The following is a 6,952-nucleotide window of genomic DNA, read 5'->3' on the forward strand; positions in this document are numbered from 1 at the left end:
CTTGCTTTAACTATACTCAGTTAGTTGTCTCTTTGCAAAAGTAGTTAGATAATGCATTACTAAAACTCACCCTATAGATAACGTCTCTGGTGCTTGGGTCACCATGGTAACAGATGCTTGAGTTTTTCAGAAACTGAGAGTTGACTCCTTGTCCACTTCAGCCTGTTAAGACCACTGACTCATCAACTGGGCCTGTGCAGATGACCAATAGGTGACCCTTTGACATCAAGCAGCTGAAAACTCCACACTCAGATCATGATAATGCTGCCATTTTTTGAACACACTCCTATGAAGAGCCATGAAGCTTGACCACACTTGTGCAGATCATCAATTACCTCACTTCTCATTACATCCAATCATCTATTCCCAAACCTCAGACTACCCTGCCCCCTTGTCCCATAAATATCCCTAATCCCCATTTCCAGAGAAGTGGATTTGAGATTTGATCTCCTGTCTCCTCATTTGGCTGCCTTGTGAATAAACCTTTTCACTGCAGCACACTCATCATTTTTTGATTGACGTAATTGTGCAGGGGGCAAAGGAACCTGCTTTGGTAACATCAGCTTTGTGAACGCTTTCATGTTAGCAAGCTTTGTGATTTAAAAACTATTTGCATTGCATCATTAGACTTTACAACATCCATGTTTGATGACACAGTTACTTACCAGGCTCCTTCACTAGATTAAGAACTCTTTAATGGAGAGGATGTCACTTATTTATCTTCTACTACCAATGATTGCCATAAAGTAGGCACCGATTAATGTTAGCAGAATTTAGTGCTTTTCATTTAAGATCTTCATCTCCTAATCTTCGTCTGACTAGCGAAGACACTGACACAATCAGCAGGGATATGACTCAGTGTCAAATAAAGAGGGATGCTTGGTTGGGACAAACTTTATTAAATGGTCAATTCCTTATTTTAATTTTTTAATGTTATGTTGACTTTTGCTTCCTTATCCAATCTGTCAGTATTTGGATAATAAATATTTGGTCCCCAAGCACCACTGATATTATTTAATTACCAATCTCCTTACAGAGGAGCTATGACTTATTCATCTTCTACCTCTAATAACTGCCATAAAGTACATATCAATTAACAGTAGTTGAACTGAATGTATTTTCACTTAATATCTTCATCTTCCAATATTACCAGTCCATCAAGAACCACATAATAAGCAGCGTGTAGCATGATTAGTTCATTAGCAACATTAGAAAGGCAATCCAGAAGTGACTTTGGGCTGTATGGAAGGAAAAACTATTCTTCTACCCTCTGGGTCCTTCTGGATGGTCTAAGAATTAAATTGACATGAGATAGAATAACAGGAGAAAATCAAAGTTTAATGACATGCATACAGGGGAGAAACCCAGGAAAACTGAGTAACTCACCAAAACAGTTGAATCCACTACCTTAAATACCATCTTCAGCTAAGGACAAAGGAGGAGGTTGGAGGTAGTGGTTTAGGACTTCAAAGGGGAGTAAGACAATTTACATGGAGGTGGAAAAGCAAATGTTTGGTAAACAAATTCTGACCACCTTGCGAAGACAGTGAGAGATGGAGAGCAATTTGATTAAAAAGCCCATGTTATGTTCCTCCCTGTCTATCACACCTAGTTTATATTATACTACAGTTATCTTATGGTATCAGTTCCTTCCTGGAACATGCCTTCTACCTTAAATTCTTTTTTAGGCAGTTAGGGGGAAGGTCCAAGTTTCTTTCAGAGCCTTTTGCCTTTAAAAATAAGCCAAAGAGACACATTTTAGAGTGGCCAATTCTGTTCCCCCACAGGGCACATGCAAAATGTTTCATAAATGTTCTTTGAATTGAATGAATAGAACTTCAAACAAGACAGAAAAGACTTTATTTTACCTACAACCTTGCATGGAAGTTTCAAGTGACCAGAGTACTAATTCCTGTTCTCTCTCTCTCTCTCTTTCTCTCTCACTTTAGAATTAACATCCTGAAGGACCAAGGTAGTTGCTTGCAAGGGCCAAATATGTCAATGTTGATGAGAATATGATAATAGAGATTCAAGATTCCCCAAAGAAAGAGTATTTGCTAATCTCGGAATTATATGTACTTGCTTTCAGTGGGGAGATATTTTAACGTGTTCGTTCATTTCTCCAGTCTGCAGGAGATTCTCTAGCCATTTGGCTTACTTGCTGACTCTTGCCCTTCCATGAAGCAGCCATAAATGCAAAGCTCTCAAATAGAAAATTCTATTGGTCTCATTTTGAAGGCCCCCTTGAGTCAAGGTTAGGAAGATGGGAGATAACGATCCTTTCTGTCCCCCTTAAATTTAAATACACAAATTAAAAAGCACATTAACTCTTTGTTTAAAAAGAAAACCAAAATGTCACAAAAGGCAGCAATAACTCAAATGCAGTTTAGGCTAATGAGGGAGCTGTATCCTTTCACCATTCTGTTCTGGGAGGTTTTCAATCAGTTAGCATTGGCAAAGCTTCTGAACAAAGACAGTAATTACCAAATAAAAATTGCCTTCAGTGCATTGTCTAACTGTGTTCACAGTTTGGCGTGAACAGATTTATAATCCTTTTATTCCAACAGGAACTACCAGTTCTCCCTTCACTTCAAATAGCCTATTCATCTCAGCATAAAGACAGCTAAAATATGCCTGCAGAATATGCTGCCTCTGCAACCCGAGCTACAGATAGCAGGAATCAGCTTCTTCCAACAGGCACAAATATAACAGGCTTGGAAAAACTATAAAACAAAGACTCTAAAAACTCTTGAATATTTTTTTAAAAAAACAGCAATTATTTGGTTCTCATTCTTTTTCCTCTTTGTATCTCTTGTCCAAAATTAAATTAATTCCATTTTGTGTAAAATGATCAAAAATGCAGATTACGGTAGGGAAGTTATGCTTAAATAATGGTCTATGGCTGGTACTATTCTTTAGGGGTAAGTGGCACAGATATATATATATATATATAAAATAATGACTTTATCAGAAACCACCTAATTGGTGGCATCATCAAGCACTTTACTTGACGCCCAACACCCATCTGCTATGCATTATCTTTTCTACTCTCTATCCCATGCTTGAGGCAAATTTGTATCTACATACAAACCACATGTTATAATTCTAGAATAGCATTCCTAAAGGAAGTCTCTATAAAAAATTAAGACATTCATACAGAACTTTGTGTTGCAATATAATATAGAGCATGTTAAAATGTTGACCTAAGACTATCTACAAGTATAACGGTTATACGATCAGTTCCAGGCACAACTTTCTCATTGAGCCATATCGCCTTATGTCCTCATGGCAGTGTGAGCTTAGTAATTGATCCCTTTGGTTATTAACATTGCTCCACTGGATGTATACCAACCATGTCAATTGGTTTGTCCCAACTGTGGACTGGATATGGTAATGGACATGGTAACTATTTGGCTAACATGAGTGTATAGATGTAAACACAGTGGGGTCCTGAAAAGGGCACTCTTCAAAAAGTTGGGAGAGTTGTTTCTAGGCCCCAACCTGTTACTGTCTATATGATGTCATGAACTCTCTTTACTTCTCTGAACTTCAGGATGCCACTGCTAACAGATAGAGGTGGGAGTTGGTCTGATCATTCCTTTTGTCTCAAAGTGTATTCCCTGGAGAAGTGATCTGACAAGATATACCACTGCATCTGCTTGTTAGTGTGTCCTTCTAGAAGACTCAAGCTTCTGGGAATCCCCACAATAAGTAAATCTGTTTAACTTTTGAACTCAGCATTTCTATGAACCTATATAACTACAGAATTCCTTTGTTTTTTAGTGGAAAACTCATAACATCCCCACTCTGATTTTTTTCTCAAACACACTTGGGGAAGCACTAGACCAGCTCCCTTCCAGATCTAACAGTCTATGATCTAATTCCAGGCTCAATCTCCACTTTGTGGAGCCACGGCAATGGACCTCCATCATACCAACTGCTAGAGAGTCTGAGAATTTTTTAAAACTCGGTGTAATTTTTTCTCTCCTCCAACATTCACAGGGGCAGAAAAGATCTCCCTCTCTGTATTCTCCATCCTCCAAGTACTTGCAAAGTGTCAACAATCACCAGGCTTAGGCTAGGGCCCCAAGTCATGTGAATCTAAATCCCGCCAGTCTATCCTTGCTTGTGGTTCCTTGGGAGGTGTAGATAAAGGGTCAGCCCTGAGTAATCTGAATATATATGAAACAATAATATTTTGCCTTGTCTATCTCCCATTTTTTGAAATCAATGTAAATTACACCTTTAAAAAACCTACCAAATACCATAATCTCCACTGTTAACTTCTCAGCATCTCACCGATCTTGTCAGGACTTTACCTGCACATCTGTTTTAAATCTCAGCTGCTCCCATTTTTGCTTGCTCCCACCTTTATCATTCTGGATACACCCAGAGAACAACTGTCAGCTACCACCCATATCATAGCAATTTTCATCTTTAAAGTCTAATTTTTCCCTCAACTTTTTCTTCACTTCATTTACCATTTTTTCTAGAAGTCTACCATCCTAATTTTTAATGGCTTTGATTGCTTTTCTCTGGACTCTCTCCATGTTCTACATTGCTCCTTTGAACTAAAAGTTCCCAATTTGAACACAGTGCTTCCATGGAGATATGACTAATAATGCATTGGCTCTTAAATCTGGCTGAACACCAGAATCATATTTTTTTTTAAACTGTCAATTGCTAAGCTCCACACAGCCATGTATGAGAAACATTAATTTAAATTGGTATCATATTGATTTTTATTGAAATGGCTTCCTTCCAAAAGTCCAGGCCCATCTCAATTGTTCCCTCTTTGGGAAGCCTTTCCTGACCGATGAAACTCAACTTAACCAACATCCCTCCCAGTCTATAAGTCCCCTTGGGGTTTGGACCACATTGCATTGCTAGCCATATATAGTAATACTTCCTTTGGGAGCTCGTAGACTGTGAAGCCCCTTACTCTTGTGTTTGTCTTCCAACCCCAGCACTGGGAAGGAATCAATTTCAGTTAGAATCACCACTTGAGGTAAGTCCTCACCATATTCCTCTGTACACATTTCCCACCAAACACTGGCAAAATAGAGGCCCCTTCAGGTTTGAGGACAGAGCACTTGTAATCCACCTGTCACCAGCACATGATGTGGCATACAATAGCTATTTTCTTTAGTTAAAATATTTTTTTTCCAATGAGATTTGAAACAGTATGAAGGTGGGTGTTATGTCTTAGAAATTTTTGCATTTCCTATAGGGACTATACCTAGTAAATATTCCATTAAATTCCTAGTAAATACACCGTTAGAATGCAAGAACTCAAAGTAACTTAAGGACTAAGCATTCTAAACCCTCATTTTACAGATGAGGAAACTGAGGCCCAGAGAATTGAAGTGATTTAGCCAGATGAAAATAGATGTCGAATCAGACCTCGGGCTACCCTATAGCCTGGGCTCTTTTTGCTTACTCCATGTGCCCCCTATTAGTTGAGAAGAGTTGATTGACTGGCTTCCTACCTCTATCTCCGGGAACTCAAAGTAAAACTCTACCACTGAACTCTTGAGAGGCATGTCTTCTGAAGGGTGGAATTTCCCAGCAAGGAAACAGGGAAATGCCATTGGCAATAAGCTGAAGACTGACTTTGATTTACTCTAGTAGGCATGATTTCAATGACTAACCACTTGTACACACATGTAGGCCACACCACACAGGGTAGATTTGAATAAATTAGGTAATCAAGTATGAAAATATAAGCACAAGCTAAGCCAAGTTCAATATCAAATACCTGGCCTCATATCAATCAAAACCATCATATCTAGAATGATGAAAGTAGAAAGAAGATATCACTTCCATTAAATTCAGTTGGAAGCACTTACATTCCAATTTCAATTTAGCAAGATTTCATCAGAAGGGTTCTCCTGCAAATTGAGTTCCAGCTCATGATTATTATTTGGATGGTTTGTACGCACGTGTAGTTTGGAATATTAGTGTTGTTGCTACCACTGCTGTATGGATTATTGTTGGGTGCTAGGACTCATCTCCGACCATCCTTTCACCCAGCTGAGTAGCCTCCATGCCCTGCTGGCTGGCGAGTCAGATCATCCAGATAGATTGCCCAAAAGAAACACCCAGTGAGGAAGGGGCAACCAAGGTAGCCACAATCCAGTCCTTGCGAGCTCAGGATCTGAGCATAAAAGGTTATTTGACACACATTTAAAGGAATTCCGGGAACAAACAAGCAGCAAGGGAGTCTTTAGCTTGTAGAATATATTCTTTCCAAGTGGTTCCCAAGCCATGCTAAACCGGCTCACTTGCCCAGATACTGAAAACCCAAAGCAAAGCTTCCTGTGAGCTTCCCCTGCTTAGTAGGGGCAGGGAGGCAGGGGAGTCGCTCAGAGAAAGTGTGGCTCCTTTGGCATCATATGCCTGAAAAATTCTTCAAGTCCAACGACAAATGAGTCAGCAGAGTTTTCTGGAACAGCCAAGGAGAGGATGCTTACTTTAGGAGACTATTTATTTGGTTGCTACATAATACTGTGGATTAATTAGGAGTAAGAATGGGTGAAACTATTTGGAAAAAGTGATAGCAGCTTGAAAGCTTCACCCACCCATGACCTAAGCTCCACTAAAGTTCCATGGAACTCATTATTTTGAGGGGGAGTAAGAAAATGACATCAACCAAAATTTTATAAAATCTTTGATCATATTGGCCCAAATATCAGCCTTATAAGGTCAAGATTTAGAAAAAGCTAATTGGCACAAAATTTAAGTAAACCCTTGATATTTAAAGGTGTAAAATATATCCAATGTGGTTCCTAATATGTTAAGAAATGCATCAAGAGCAAAATCTAGCCAAAATATAAATTAACGTGGCTTAGAAACATCTTTCTTCATTTTCTAAATGTTTTCATATCTGGCAAAATGACTGGGGTGGAGGGTGATGTTTTCAATATGCTCAAGATTTAAACTGAGTTTATAG

The sequence above is a fragment of the Equus asinus genome, chromosome X (assembly GCF_041296235.1).
Source record: "Equus asinus isolate D_3611 breed Donkey chromosome X, EquAss-T2T_v2, whole genome shotgun sequence".
Taxonomy (NCBI): Eukaryota; Metazoa; Chordata; class Mammalia; order Perissodactyla; family Equidae; genus Equus; species Equus asinus.